This window comes from Sturnira hondurensis, unplaced genomic scaffold, assembly GCF_014824575.4.
Source record: "Sturnira hondurensis isolate 20B ecotype Veracruz unplaced genomic scaffold, ASM1482457v3 Scaffold0013515, whole genome shotgun sequence".
NCBI lineage: Eukaryota > Metazoa > Chordata > Mammalia > Chiroptera > Phyllostomidae > Sturnira > Sturnira hondurensis.
In genome coordinates, this window is record NW_028086146.1 from 5,589,686 (window position 1) to 5,605,443 (window position 15,758).

General features: G+C 41.7%; 1 pseudogene; it reads right to left on the reverse strand.

Moving 5' to 3' along the window:
- Positions 1-11,074: 11,074 nt before the first annotated feature.
- Positions 11,075-12,157, reverse strand: LOC118997882 (ferritin light chain-like; annotated as a pseudogene).
- Between the last annotated feature and the right edge of the window lie 3,601 nt (positions 12,158-15,758).

A 15,758-nucleotide genomic window follows, 5' to 3' on the forward strand; every position in this document is an offset into this window, starting at 1 on the left:
TCACATTGGAAAACAAAACTCTGCAAAGTGCCCCGTCTCTCTTCACACGGCGACCAGGTGGAGGCAGCTGTCACAGTGCAAGGGGGTCTGTGGGGCCTCGGTCCTGACACGTGATGGATCTCAGATGAGAGTTTGGAGACTCCATGGGAGCTGAGGGGCTCTGTGATCAGAAATACTGAAAGCCTTCTCCTTGAAGGAGTCTGTCTCAGAAAGCACAAGCGCAGACCTTCCCTAATCTCTTTCTCAGCATCTACTTTAGTGAATTCATCGGAACAGTTAGATTCTATTGGCCAAGGACACCAAGCACAATCACAACCAGCTTTAGAGTTCTTAAAAATGTATACATGTGCCAGGAGGGCCTGGGAAAACACCTTTTCCTTGTATTATAGTATACACTGTGGTCAGGAAGCTTCCTGTCTCTCTCAAGAGTTATATGTATAATTAAGTGGACTGCCCTGACTTTAATGTTGGCAGGGTAGGCTTTGAGAGTCCCTAGGGGAAATTTTTCACACTCATTGCAATTGTACACTTTAAAAAATACATATATTTTCTTCACTCATTGAATGTTTATTGAGTGCTTTCTAGTATACTACATGCTACAGACACGAAATTGAGAAAGTGAGGTATCTCTCACAAGTCATTTAAACAAGAGGAGAGTCAGCGTGGCAAAGAAGCAAAGACTGTGAGATTTACTAAATCAAAGGATCCACAAAGTTAAATGGCAGATTAAGATAAAATATTTAAATCTATCCTGGAAAGCTTCCCAGAGGAGTAAGAAACGTGAATAGGTGTTTTCCAGGCAGACAAAAGATTTTAAATTTTGTATGCCGTGAGTCACAAGATGTCAATGATCAACTGTGAGCAAGCGAGTGACATAATCAGACTTTTGTGTTTGTATTATGAAAGGGGGATTGGAAACAGGAACTGGAGACTGGGCAAACGTCAAGGACTGGATTGCAGTAGTTAAAGGATTTGAGGGACCTAATCAAGTGGAACTGTGGCCCGATTAGACATGAGAGATCTGCAAGGAGAACATCATATTGGATGTGTTGTTAGGAATGTGAGAATGGAGTCAAAGGCTTCCAGACTACTGGCTTGGGAAACTGGCAAAGGATCTAAACGTGCACTAATACAAAAAATATAGGAGGGAGAGCGGTAACTGGGGGTGCGCACAAGAGCAGAGGTGAGTATGTTCGATTCTGCACATCCTCAGTTTGCAGTGCCAGTAGGATATGCAGATGACACCTCGGAAAACGGTGGAAGATTTGGGGCTAGAGCTCAGGCTGTAGATTCCAGTGTAAAGCATTGGTCAGAGTGAGATCTCCGAAAGTGAATCAATTGGAAAAGTGAATCAACTGTAATTTAAGGAAAGGGCAGAGAAACAGTAACCCATCAAGGCACCAGAATATGAGCAACTGAGGCAGAAAAAAAAAAATCAGGAGAGAGAGAGAGAAATGTCACAGAAGGCAAAGCCAGAACTCCAAGGATGGGAGAATAGTCAGCCAGACCACATGTAAGATGAAAACTCAAGCGCCTATTCCATTGGGTTAGTGCAATAAATGCAGTGGGGCAGTATTGGCCCAGTGATATGGGTAGAGCCAGCTTAGTGTGGACCAAAAAGTGAGCAAGTGATGTAGAGTCACAGAAGCTAAATCTAGGTTGCACTTTGTAAAAGAGTAGGTATCCAAGAAAGATATATGAGAATGCTAAAAAAAAGTTATTAAATGTGTTTTTTTTTTAAAGTGAGACAGATGAACATATTTTTATACTGAGGGGAATAACCAACAGAACATTGAAGGTAAGAAAAGGACATTATTTATGAAGCAAATTTCCTAAGGAGTCAAGGTGGAATAGTGTTTGTTGCACCAGTGGATAGAGTTACCTTTGATAGGAAAATTGTCTTTTGCTAGAATGAGAACAAGGAAAGAGTGGGTGCAGATGCAGGTGGCCTCATGGGCTCATGGGTGGGGAAATGGAGGAGGCCACTCTTGATAGCTGCTAAGCTGTGAGTTAGAAACAAGGTCATCCCCAAAAGAGAAGATGGAAAGCTGTGAAGAGTGGTAAAGGTTTGGAATAGCAGCTGAGGGAAATGGGAGAAGCACTTGTAATAGGACTGCCGAATAACACCGAAGGCACAGCTGAGATTAGTTTCACTCCAGATTTATGGTCTCCACTCTGTATGGTTGTGATTTTTCTTTTCCTCCAGCAGAGCAGTGCTCGAGGAATGTTTACTGCTAAGGAGGCTCCATGGAGGACTGCTTGAAGGACGCGAAGTCCATCCATCTGTCCAGGTAGTTTAGATTATATCTCAAGATTAAGTCAAGCCATCCACACTAAATACCTGAACCATATTGTTTTGGCTTCTTTTACTCTTACTCACTTTGACTGAATTGCACGTTGGCATTGGGCCTCAGCTTGTATGGAGGGACCTGGCGGAAACACCCATAAGCATGTCAGCATCGTCAGCATCACGGGGGATGTTGCAAAAGGCACTGGCCTCAGAACCATTCATGCCCCACTGATGAGGGCACAAAGAGCCATTTCCCTTAGACCCAAATGCCAGAAAACAGTTGGTGTTTCATGAGTAATGACAATGTGTTTATGTGTTTACCTGGTGTAAAGCTAAGGATGGCCAGGTATGTGATCTTGAAATTAGAATGCTAGGGTTCAAATCCAGCATCCACCACCTGTAATTATTCGTTGACCGTAAGACCCGTAACTTTTGGGGGCTTCAGTGTTTTCATCTATAATATAATGAAAATAATTGTACCAACTTCATAAGTCTGCAGTATGAACTAAGTGAGACAGATAGTGTTAAAATGTTTAGCATCGTGTCTGGCAAATCAAGTTTTCAATAAACATGAGCTCTTATTGTTATTATTATTATCTTACAACTGCCTTGTTTGGTTTTGTTTGTATGTTTTACCTTCATCTTTAGTGTGGCATGTCACTCACCTCTGGTTGCCACTCGTTCGATTTTGCTCTTTGCCTGTACTTCACTTATTTGTTATCTGATATTCATCTGACATCACTTTGAAATGAGGCAGAATATAAGAAAATGAGCTAAAGGAGTTCTTATACAGATCAATAACTATAAAAATGATCTTGTCTATTTTCGTGCCTGTTTTAGAGAAAGTTTCAAAGATTATATGAAGGACTTGGTACATTCTTATCCCACATTTGTATCCAGAAATGCAAGTTTCCTTGAAGTCCATTTCACCTGGTACTTTTCCTTACAATCATCCTTGATCAGCCTCTACAGAGACTTCGCCCTTACTCAATCTTTCTCCAATCTTCTTTCTTCAGTCTTCTCACTGTAAATAAACAACATATTACTTTATTTGCAGAGAGGGGTGGATTCTTGCGGCTTGTCAAAGTAGTCATCCTTTTGTGATAGGATGGGGCTTGGGTTTGGGTTTGGATGCCAGCTCTGTCAATTTCTAGTTACTTGACATTGGAACTCTCTGACCTAGTTCCTTTCATCTGCTAAGTAGGGTTAGCAACCTGAATGTATTTTCCTAATCGAACTGGATCATTTAAAATAACATATACTAGCCATTTCATAATATTTGGTCAAAAGTCAAAACCAAATGTGTTAATTACATTTTAAGAATATTCAAGAAATTTTCATCTTGATATCAGAGAATATTGACGTGGCTTATAATGTCATCATAAAACCATGAAAGTTACCTCAAGTCATGGTCTTTATTTTCAACTAAAGAAATAATCTGTGACTTCTGATATGCAAATAAGTCTCTTCATCTCCTGGCAGGTAACAGCTTTGTTTTTATTTTATTTTTCTTATCGTTATTGTTGCTGCCTAGGCCAGTGAGTACATGCAGGTGAAAAGCAGCTTTTGTTTTATTTCAGTTCAAGGTGTGTGGGTGTGGGATGGTTTATCCCAGGTGATATCCCTTTGTATCAAAAGGATAGCGAAAGGGTTTCAGCCAGTTCTTTAACAAAATACAAGGACTTGTTTCCCTGCCCCCCTTTTCTCTTTCAGGCCCCAAGTTGAAACCAGAGGCCATGTGTTGGTGGGCCACTCCCACTAGCACAGAACATCCCAGAGAAATCAGCTCAGACAGCACAGAAAGAGCCCAGCTACAATGGCTGGTCTTCAAAGGGGCTCATTTATTATATTGCTCAGAGCCCCACAGAGTTGCTCCAAGCTCATAACCACCACCAATTTCAAAGAGAGCTCTGAACTTGCATACACTCCGCAAGGCACGGGCAGGATGAGAAATAGGCTGAGTGGCTTGAAGCCATGTTCAGACATTTTTTTAATGTCCGTGCGTGTCTCTGGCACCATCACTTTCACATAGAAACTCACTTACGAAGTGTGAAATAAAGCTGTTTTCTAGCCTGGGTAGAGGATGGTCTAGAAATTGGGCTAAAACTCAAAACTTCATGGAGACTGACAATAAGATTCAGCTCTCACTGAACCACTCCTAAGATCTGGTCATCATGACACTCTACTCCGTTAAATGATGTCAGTGGAATGTTTAAATGGTTAAGACCATCAAATTTGCCCATCTCAGTGGCTCCCACAGGAGCCTAGGGTTGAACTGAAGGGCGAAGCTTCAAGGCACCCCAAGAGACATGCTCTGTGGGGAAGGAGAGAAGCACTGGCTCCATTGGGGCTTCACTGAGACTCAGCTGGCACATTCCTGGGCAACCTCAGGTTGGAGACTGGCATTTCCTGCTACACTTCTCTGCCTCAGGAGGTTCTGGAGATCCCTCCTCGGTCCAGGAGGTTTGTGCAAGACAGAGTGGAATCCATCAAAGACTTTCTCCTGTGGAGAAAACAGACTCCCGAGTTACCAAGACAAGGAGAAAAAGATCCCTTAGGGACTCAGAAGCCAATTTAAGTACTCCAAAAACTCTCAATTAAATGATTCTCCAGGGTGCCTTCATGAGCACCTTGCTTGTGAAAAGATGCAAAAAAAAAAGGTGTCCTGGTTATATTCACTGTTTAACAAACATGCACTAATCTTGAGCAAGGTTTTATATTGAGCATCAACTTTCATAGGAAACAGAAAGTTATTTATTTGGGAGAAAAGCAATGAAATAATGAGTCATTAGATGTAATTTCCAGAAATGAAGAGATGCCATCTAAAAGTTTAAAACCACACAGTCTGTTCTTTAGAATTCTTCAAGAAAATGTGGCTAAAAATGTATCTACTATAAATTCTCGGTACTTGTTTATTTCTTCAACCAGTGCTCGCTGAGCACCTGCTATGTGCAGACATGGCGGATAGAGCAAACACAAGTCCCCAGCCTCAGTGAGCTTGCGTCTGACTGGTGAAGCCATGTGAAAACAAAATAAGGAAGCGGACCCTTGAATGTCTGTTTGAGCTGCTGGTAAGAGCTGTGGGGAAAAGGAGCAGCAAGGAGGACCGGGACTGACAGGTGGGATGGGGGTGCCCTGTGAGGTGGAGTGGCGCTGTGGTCGTTTGACTAGCCAATTTTAGAGAAGCTTTACCTCTAAACACGCCTTTTTCATTGTTCTGGTTGTTAGTCCGAATATCATTAGAAAGTAACTCAGAATTACTCTGAAGTCTTTCTAAAACTTAAGTGGTAAAGCCAGCTCGCTGAAACAGTGAGAAGGCAAAGCATCCCTGCTCTAGGGGCCAGCCTGGCTATGCCATGGCGGGGCCAGGAGGCCAGCTCCTCGGAATAAGGCGTTGCCTTTGGGTGTTCTGTACACAGTGTGTGCTCATTAAATGCTGTTCACTCATACTTCAGGCCCATGGCCTTACATCAGATCTGAACGTGTTTTCTGTTTTGTTTTTTTGTCAAAAAGAACTTGTCCATGTTTTTGCCTCCCTTCCAGCGGCCTGTGAGTGGATATAGCCGTGTAGCCATATGAGGCATCACAAGTACTTCCTGGAAATCTATCAAGCTACATTTATTTCTGTAAACACCTTTGACTAATCTGGCTTCACTTAGTGTGAGGTTTGCTGTCCTTAAACACTCGATGCAAAATGCCAGTGGGCTGCCTCCCTTTTACCTCTTATATCTCCTTGTCTCTAAGAGGAGACACACACCCCTGACCCCTAAAAGAATATATTTCTACACTTTCTCTCTTTCTTCTTTTTTCATCTCTCCTTTTCTTCCTTCAGTGATTATGTTGTGCCAGGCACATTGCATCCCCATAGGCCCCATCTTAACTACACTAAAAAAACTAAATGTCAATATAAGCACTGTTAGAAGCACAGAAAAGGACAGCGTAGAAGGGGAAGACATGAAACTCAGTAGCAGCGTTTATCAGAGACTATCTCTCAGTAGAATATATGAATGCTGCTGCTAACAGCACTACTTTATACCCGTCTGAGTTTACAAGTCCTTTCACGTATGTAGTGTCTCGTACAGCCCTCTAAATTACTGGTCCTCAAAGCATGGTCCATGACCCGCAGCACTCCCATCGTCTGCAAGTCACTAGAAATGCAGAATCCCAGGCTCCACCCCAAACCTGCTGAACCACACTCTGCATTTTAACAAGACCTTCAGGGGCTTTGTGCAGACCTTGGGATCTGAGAAGCTCTACTCTAAATAGTCCCGCGAGTAAATCAGAAATCCCCTGGACTATTTTACAGACTAAAAAAAAAAAAAACCACTAAAAACTGGGGTTCACAAATGTTTAATTAAGAGGTAACAAGACTTGGAGTCGTCAAAAATTAATACTCTCTCCACTACACTGTGCCTCCTCTTTGGATGCTCTAGGAAGAAACTGTTTCATGTCTCTTCTGGCTGACATCACCAGCCCAACATTTTAGTGGANCAGAGACTATCTCTCAGTAGAGTATATGAATGCTGCTGCTAACAGCACTACTTTATACCCGTCTGAGTTTACAAGTCCTTTCACGTATATAGTGTCTCGTACAGCCCTCTAAATTACTGGTCCTCAAAGCATGGTCCATGACCCGCAGCACTCCCATCGTCTGGAAGTCACTAGAAATGCAGAATCCCAGGCTCCACCCCAAACCTGCTGAACCACACTCTGCATTTTAACAAGACCCTCAGGGGCTTTGTGTAGACCTTGGGATCTGAGAAGCTCTACTCTAAATAGTCCCGCGAGTAAATCAGAAATCCCCTGGACTATTTTACAGACTAAAAAAAAAAACCACTAAAAACTGGGGTTCACAAATGTTTAATTAAGAGGTAACAAGACTTGGAGTCGTCAAAAATTAATACTCTCTCCACTACACTGTGCCTCCTCTTTGGATGCTCTAGGAAGAAACTGTTTCATGTCTCTTCTGGCTGACATCACCAGCCCAACATTTTAGTGGAGAATCTGCGCAGTAGTTACAGCCTGATATTGGCCTCGGGTGGTAGGTAGGCAAATGCTAATCTCCAGCTCGATTATGTGTTCCTCACGCGGGATGGCCTTCCTTGCAGCGTCTTGTCTGAAAGGTCTAAGGTTAATGGCATGACAGAAGTCTCACGTTTAGAAACTTCTCTAATTTTCTCCAGTTCTTACCAAAGAAGGACATGTGCACTGACTAATCATTTTTGAAATTTCTATTGCAAATATTCTCTCCAAAGCAGGCTCTCCCGTGTTTCATCTGGGCATCCTGAGGGGAAGGAGAAAGGCAACTAGCACATGGCAAGTGCTGCTCTGGGTCCTGAAGTCAGTGTTCTGGGTGTGTTATCTTGTGATTCTCAGAACCAAGGACTGGCTTTGTTACTCCATTTTTTAAAATTTATTGTTGTTCAGTTACAGTTGCCCTACCTTTTTCCTCCTTGCTCACTCTAGCCCTGCCCCCGCTCCTGCAGTCAATCCCCACCCCCATTGTCCGTGCCCATGAGTCCTCTATTCGTGTTCCATTGCTTGCCCCTTCCCCTCTTTTCCTCCATTATCCCCCTCCCACCACCTGTCTCATCACTGCCAGTCTGTTCTTTATTTCCATGTCTCTCATTCTATTTTGCTCACTTGTTTGTTTTGTTGATTAAATTCTACTTACAAGTGAGATCATATAGTATTTGTTTTTTACCACCTGGCTTATTTCACTTAGCATAATGCTCTCCACTTCTATCCATGCTGTCGCGAAGGGTAGAAGTTCCTTCTTTCTTTCTGATGTATAGTAAATGCCCCACAGTTTTTGGATCCACTCATTTACTGATGGGCACTTAGGATGTTTCTAGCACTTGGCTGTTGTAAATTGTGCTGCTATGAACATTGGGGTGCATAGGTTCTTTCGAATTGGTGGTTCAGGATTCTTAGGGTACAATCCCAGCAGTGGGAGCGCTGGGTCAGAAGGCATTCCCGTCACTCTATTTTATAGATGTGGAGGCTGAGGTCAAAGGTGATACGTGGTGATGTTGGGAATCGAGTCAGATTCTGTCCTGCCATGCTGGCCTCTTCATCGAGGCAGGTCTTTCCTGAAATAACATGAAGGTGACCTAAGGTGGAAAAGGTAGAACAGCATTACCTTCTGTCTTCTGTCGCCACTGAGGACGCAGAAGGTACCACTCCCCGTATTTTCCAAAAGAGAAAAGTGGTTATCAGACTTCTCCAGGTTTTAAGGGTGAAGTTAGGTAAGCGGAGTTAAATCAAAACAGAGAGGAGGCAGCTAGAGGGCTACAAGCTAAATATGCAGAACCTCCCAAAAAGGACTAAAAAAATCTGCACAACAGCATTGCTGGGTAATAAACTTTGAAACATTTACATCAACACCATACAAACTGGCTAAAATCCAGTCAGATGATCTAAGCAAGGCTCTCTAAACTGGTTCGTTTTAAACTCTTCGTGATTAACATGGAGAAGCAGGGGAATCTCACCTTAGTGTTTTCCAAAGGGGAAGGATGAGTAGATTTCCCAACCTGGTAATGGTGGGACAGGCATCTGCCAAGCTCTCTTATATGCGGGTTCTCAACACTGCAGCTTTCTCAGCTCAGCCCCAGCTCACACACTCCGACACGTTGGACTGCAAGGCCCTCCTATGTGACTCTCCGGAAATGCATGGGCAGTCCATGTGGAAGTCTCTCTAGCAGTTTTAGAGAATTAAATAGAATATTATAACTACTCAGATTTTAATATATGCTACAACTGTTGTGCTGGCTTGGCATTTAAGATGCACACTTCCCAAGCTCTTCTAGAAACATGACACTATAAAAGGGACTACTGTAATTAGGGATAAAACTCTGCCGTCCTCATTAACCAGAAAAGCACTTTCAAAACCCAGGGAGGCTCTACTTTTGTTCCAAGAAAAGCCAGGAAAATGGTGCCGCAAGAGCCCAATAAAGATTTTGGGTCAACCTGTGCTCACTAGGACTGACTGGGTTGATGTGCAATGACTTCAAAAGGCAGGGAACAACAGATACTTCTGGCAGAAGAGGTCTAAGCCTGGGAAAGGCTGCGGAATCATAATGTCGTTTAAAGTTTTGTTATTATTTAAGTCTTGGTTGCCCAAATTTATGCAGCTTCAGTGCGCTGTGATAGAGCCTGCCCTTATTAGCCGAGGATGTTCTGGTTGCTGGTTGTAGGGCCACAGCTCTCCTGGTTACACCATGTGACCAGAAGAATGCTTCCTGAATTGACACTGGGAGTGATAAGTCCCTGGCAACTCAAAATAGCTAAGCAGTGTTTATAAAACCAGGCACAAACTAGTCTGAGAGATGATTGTGGGCTTTACTTTAGTTCTTTAATCTCCACATCCATTTCTGTCCTGCCAGGCCTGTCTACACTGGGGCCAAACTGCAGCATCGGTCACAGCAAGAGGCGAACACGCTGTAAGCCTGTGCCTTCTTTGTGCTTGTCCTAGGTGATTTGGTTCCTCAAATCACGAATGAACCATGTTATAAGGGGCCCAGCTGCGAGGCAGTCCCACACATAGGAGGAACATGAGAATATTCTGAAGGAATTTGGTTTATTTATGTTTTCTGCATAGATACTTGTAATGTGTCTGCTTCCTGGAAAAGCCACAGTGATAGATTGCAGATCCATAGCAGATAACAGGGTATCTAGCTGTTGCTCTCTCCTTTAGCTGAAATTCCGATCACCCTTGTTTCAGAACCTAATTAAGCGGTGGTGCATTTGTAACCAAAGGATGACGGGCAGGATCTGGGCTCAAGTCTCTGCTTTGTCACTAACCCACTCTGTGGGTCCAGGCACATTGGCTTTCCACTGTGACTCCTGTTGCTTTGTCTTGTAATAAGAACCGCTGCATTTGTCACTCGCTTTCTTTGAAGTGGGTGTCATGCCAAGCACTGTAACCAGGTTACCTCACTGAAACCTCACAAATGTTCCATGAGTAGGTTCAAGGACAGCTCCATTTTACAGATGAGGAAACTGAGGTATGGAAAAGGCTGACACAAAGTGCCACCAGCACAGTTTGGATGTGAAAAAGCCAAGATTTGACCAGATTTTCTGAGCCTGAGCTCTAACCTTCTAGGGCACATGTTTCTCTAATTGCCCCACTACAACCGCCCAAGGCTTTCTTGCTCCAGAAATTCTGAGTTGTAGTTAGAGATGCTTTGGCTTAACTCACACAGAACAGCTCTGCTGCTATGTGTCGTTTGGTTTTTTAATTATTCACATTTTTTTATTTTTTAATCTTGTTTCCTTGACCAAATAAAATGTCTGAATGAGTCCATGAAAAGACCGCTTTCTCTAGGATTATGATTTCCTGCCCTTTATAAATTTTTTCCTTTATAAATGGAGATAATAATGCCTGGCTTATAACATCGTTGTGAAACCCCAAGCAAAATGGCTGTAAGGTGAAAAGCAATGTAGGAATTGAATGCATTACTATTATTTTAAAATATCAGCTCTCTCAGGGAAGATCTTTTATATGCTGTACTGTTTACAGCAAGCAGCACTGTGCCCCGAGCACTGCAGGATGCCAAAGGGGGTGTGTTGGTCACTACTTTGCCTTTTACCTTTTTTTTCCACTGCACAAAGTTTTGTTGTTTCCATGTGGTCCAACATGGGAGAGGGACCAGAGTGGTTAAAGGATGCCTCATGGTTTGAGGGAGAGAGGCTCAGGCAGAAGCCAGATACTGGGGAAATGCAGACGAGCGCCTCAAAGTCTCTGGGCTCTAAAGGCTCCTAGTCGTGCTGGAGGGTGAGCCTTACAAGAGACACTCACCCAGCCCAGCTCCGCTGGCCAGCCTGCGGATGTTGGTTAGTCAGGCGGTCCCTCATCTTCCTGGTGAGTTTCACCTCCCCATCCAGGAAGCGGTTCTCCGGGAAGTCACAGCGATGAGGGTCCGTGCCGGTAGAGCCCAGGGCTTGCAGATCCAAAAGGGCCTGGTTCGGGTTCTGCTCAAAGACCACGGCAGCTCCCATGGCGTCCCGAGTGTCACCCCACTCACCTGAGGAGGCTTCTGCACGTCCTGGACGAGAATGCGACCACTGGGCTGGTCCTGCAGCTTTAAGAGAGGCTCAGTGCCCTTGAGATTCTCCTCTACCAACTCGAGGATAAAGCGGCCCACGCTCTCCAGAGCCACATAATCTTGGTGGAAATAGCAGCCCAGAGAGAGGTAGGTGTAGGAGGCCCGCAGATGCAGGTCGGCCAGGCGGTTGAAGGCAGCCTCCACCTCGGTGGAATAATTCTGACAAATGTGGGAGCTCACGGTTAGATGGCAATAGGGAGTTAAGGTAAAAAAACAAAACAAAACAAAACAAAACAAAAACAGTGCTGGCTGGTCTTGGAGGCCGAAGATGGCTGAGGTGGTTCCAAAGGTAGTGACTAGAAAAGAATTTGGAGGGTCGTTAGAGGCTGGAACAGGAGTCCCTGGGTGTGTTTGGTCCAAACCCTGTTGAATCAAGAGACAGATCCCAGGACCACCTAGAGCACTGTCATGATTTACAATTAAAACTTTCTTTTGGTATTGAGGTATAAGCAACATAAAATTATGTTAGTTTCAGGTGTAGTACAGATATCTGTATATACTTCAAAATGATCCCCACAGTAAGTCTAGTTACCATCCATCACCATGTATAGCTACAAAATATTTTTTCTCGTGATGAGAACTTTTAGGATTTATGCTCTTAGCAACTTCCAAATATGCAGCAGACTAACTATAGTCATCATGCTGTACATTTCATCCCCATGACATTTATTTTCTAACTGGAAGTTTGTACCTCTTGACCCCCTTCACAGATCTCACCCCTCTCCCGTATCACCAGCTCATTCTCTGTGTCCATGAGCATGGTTGGTTTGTCTTAGATCCCACACTAAGTGAAATCCTTGGATATCTGACTTATTTACCTGACTTATTTCGCATAGTGTAATGTCCTCAAGGAGGCCCATCCATGTTGTCCCCAACAGTAAGATTCCATTCTTTTTTATGGCTGAGTAATAGTCTTACACATTCACACACACATTAATATATACCGTATCATCTTTACTTATTCATCCACCAATGGACCCTTGGGTTGTTTCCATATTTTTTTTTGTTTTTGTTCTTTTGGATAAATACCCAGAAATGAAACTGCTAAATCATATGGTAGTTTTATTTTTTATTTTTTAACGGATGCCTATCCTGTTTTCCATAGTTTATACACTATGTAAATCAGTGCATAGTGACTGCATCAATTCGAATTCCCACCAACAGTATATGAGGATTCTCTTTTCTCCACATGTTTGCAACACTTGTTATTGCTTGTCTTTTTGATGATTGCCCTTCTAACAGGAGTGAGTTGATAGCTCATTGTGGTTTTCATTTCCCCAATTAGTGATGTTGAGCATTTTCTCATGCATCTGTTGGCCTTCTGTATGTCTTCTTTGGAGAAATGTCTACTCAGGTTGTCTGCTGATTTTTTTAACAAATTTTTTTTGGTTGCTGTTGAGTTGAAAGAGCTTTTTAATGTACTTTGGATTATTAGTCCTTTACAGATATATAACTTGCAAATATTTTCTCCTATTCAGTAGGTTGCCTTTTTATTTTGTTGGTGGTTTCCTTTGCTGTGCGGAAGCTGTCTAATTTGGTGTAGTCCTGCTTTTTAAATTTTGTTGCCTTTGTTTCTGGAGTCAGCTGAAAAGTAATTGCCAAGACCTGTGTCAAGGATCTTACTGCCTGTTTTTTTTTTTCTAGAAGGTTTATGGTTTCAAATCTTACATTTAAGTCTTAACCCATTTTCAGTTAATTTTTGTGTACTGTATAAGAGGCTAGTTTCATACTTTTGCATCTGGCTATCCAGTTTTCCCAGCACCATTTATTGAAGAGTCTGTCTTTACCCCATGGTATATTCTTGCCTTCTTTATCATAGGTTAATTGACCTATAGGCATCGATTTATTTCTGGGTTCTCTATCCTGTTTCCATTGATCTATGTGTCTGTTTTTATGCCAACATTATACTGTTTTGATTACCATAACTTTGTAGTATGGTCACAAATCAGGGAGTGTGATGTCTCCAACTTTGTTTTTGTTTTTTCCAAGATTGCTTTGGCAATTTAGGGTCTATTTTGGTTTCATGAAAATTTTAAAATTGTTCTATTTCTGTGAAAAATGCCCTTGAATGTTGGTAAAGGTTGTATTGAATCTGCAAAATGCTTTGAGCAATGTAGACATTTTTAAATTGTTAATTCTTCCAATCCATGAGCATAAAATACGTTTCTATTTACTTGTGTCTTTATCAATTTCTTTCATTAATGCCCTTTAGTTTTTAATATATGCACCTTTCATCACCTTGGTTAATTTAATTTTAGGTGTTTTATTCTTTTTGATGCAATTGTAAATGGGATCATTTTCTTTATTTCTTTTTATGATAGTTCGTGGTTGGTGTGTAAAAATGCAACAGATTTTTGTATATTAGTTCTGTATCCTGCAACTTTACTAAATTCATTCATTTCTTACAGTTTCTTGTGGAATCTTAGGATTTCATTTTTTTTTATAATTTTTTAATTTTTAGAGATGGGGGAAGAGAAGGAGAAAGAGAGGGAGAAAAACATTAATGTCTGATTGCCTCTTGAGTGCCCCCCACTGGGGTCCTACCCCGTAAGCTAGGCATATTCCCTGACTGGGAATTGAACTGGCAACCCTTTGATTCACAGGCCCCCACTCAATCCATTGAGCTATACCAGCTAGAGCACATTTTTTATATATAACATCATTTTATCTGAAAAAAGTGACAGTTTTAATTCTTCCTTGCCTATTTGGATGCTTTTATTTATTTTTATTTTTTCTTGCCTGATTGCTCCCACTAGGACTTCCAGTGCTATATTGAATACAAGTGGTGAGAGTAAGCAACCTTGTATTGTTCCTGACCTCAGAGAAAAGGCTTTCATCTTTTTATTGTTGAGTATGATATTAGCTCTGAACTTAAAAAACACAATTCTTAAATGCATTTTTATTTAGCTTGGCACAGTATTTTGACATAGCATGAAGAACATTTTAATGATGATGCTAAATCAAAGAGAACTAACATTTATTGGATAACTAAATTTGTCCTAAGTGTTACCTCACTGAATTCCCACTCTCTCTTAATGAGAAAGATTTAAGAAAACTGAGATACAGACATGTTAGGTAACGTCAATAAGACTCAAAGCCTTTTACTGAGAGCTAAGGTTAAAACAGATGTTTACCTGTCTCCAGAGACCAGGGATTCTACCGTGTTATGCTAAAGATAAATTTTCTTTAAGATTTTTATGCTTAAAAGTCTGTGTGTGGTGAATACCTAAGGCTCTGCCCCTTACAATGTAATAGATGCACTGAGACAAAAAAATATGGCCCAAATGAAAGAACAGATCAAAACTCCAGAAAAAGAACTAAGCAAAATGTAGATAGCCAACCTATCATATGCAGAGTTCAAAACACTGGTAATCAGGATGCTCACAGAAATTATTGTGTATGGTCACAAAATAAAGGCAGAAGTGAAGGCTATAAAAATGAAATAAAGAAAAATATACAGGAAACCAACAGGGAAGGGAAGGGAAGGAAACTGAGACTCAAATCAACATTTTGGAACAGAAGGAAGACATAAACATCCAACTGGAATAGAATGAAGAAATAAGAATTAAAAAAAAATGAAGAGAGGCTTAGGAACCTTTGGGACAACTTTAAACATTCCAACATCTAAATCATGGGGTGCTGAAAGGAGAAGAGGAAGAGCAAGAAATTGGAAACTTATTTTAAAAAATAATAAAGAAAAACTTCCCCAATCTGATAAAGAAAATAGACATGCAAGTCCAGGAAGCTCAGAGAGTCCCAAAGAAGTTAGATCCAAGGAGAAACACACCAAGATACATCATAATTAAGTTATCCAATATTAAAGATAAGGAGAGAATCTTCAAAGATTAAAATAGCAAGAGAAAAGGAGAGAGGAACTTTGTAAGAACTCCTACCTACAAAGGAGTTCCCATAAGACTATCAGCTGATTTCTCAAAAGAAACCTTGCAGGCAAGAGGGGCTGGAAAAAAGTATTCGAAGTCGTGAAAAGCAAGAACCTACAACCTATATTACTCTGTCCAGCAAAGCTATCATTTGGAATGCAAGTGCATATAAAGTGCTTCCCAGATAAGGTCAAGTTAAAGGAGTTCATCATCACCAAGCCCTTATTATATGAAATGTTAAAGGAACTTACCTAAAAAAAAAGAAGATCAAAACTGTGAGGAGTAAAATGACAGCAAACTCACAGGTATCAACAACTGAACCTAAAAAGCAAAACAAACTAAGCTAACAACTAAAATAGGAACAGAATCACAAAAACGAAGCTCATATATGGAGGCTTATTTAGTGAGGAGAGGGGTGGGGAGAGGGATGGGGAGAATAGGGAAAAAGGTACAGGGAATAAGAAGCATAATTGGTGGGCA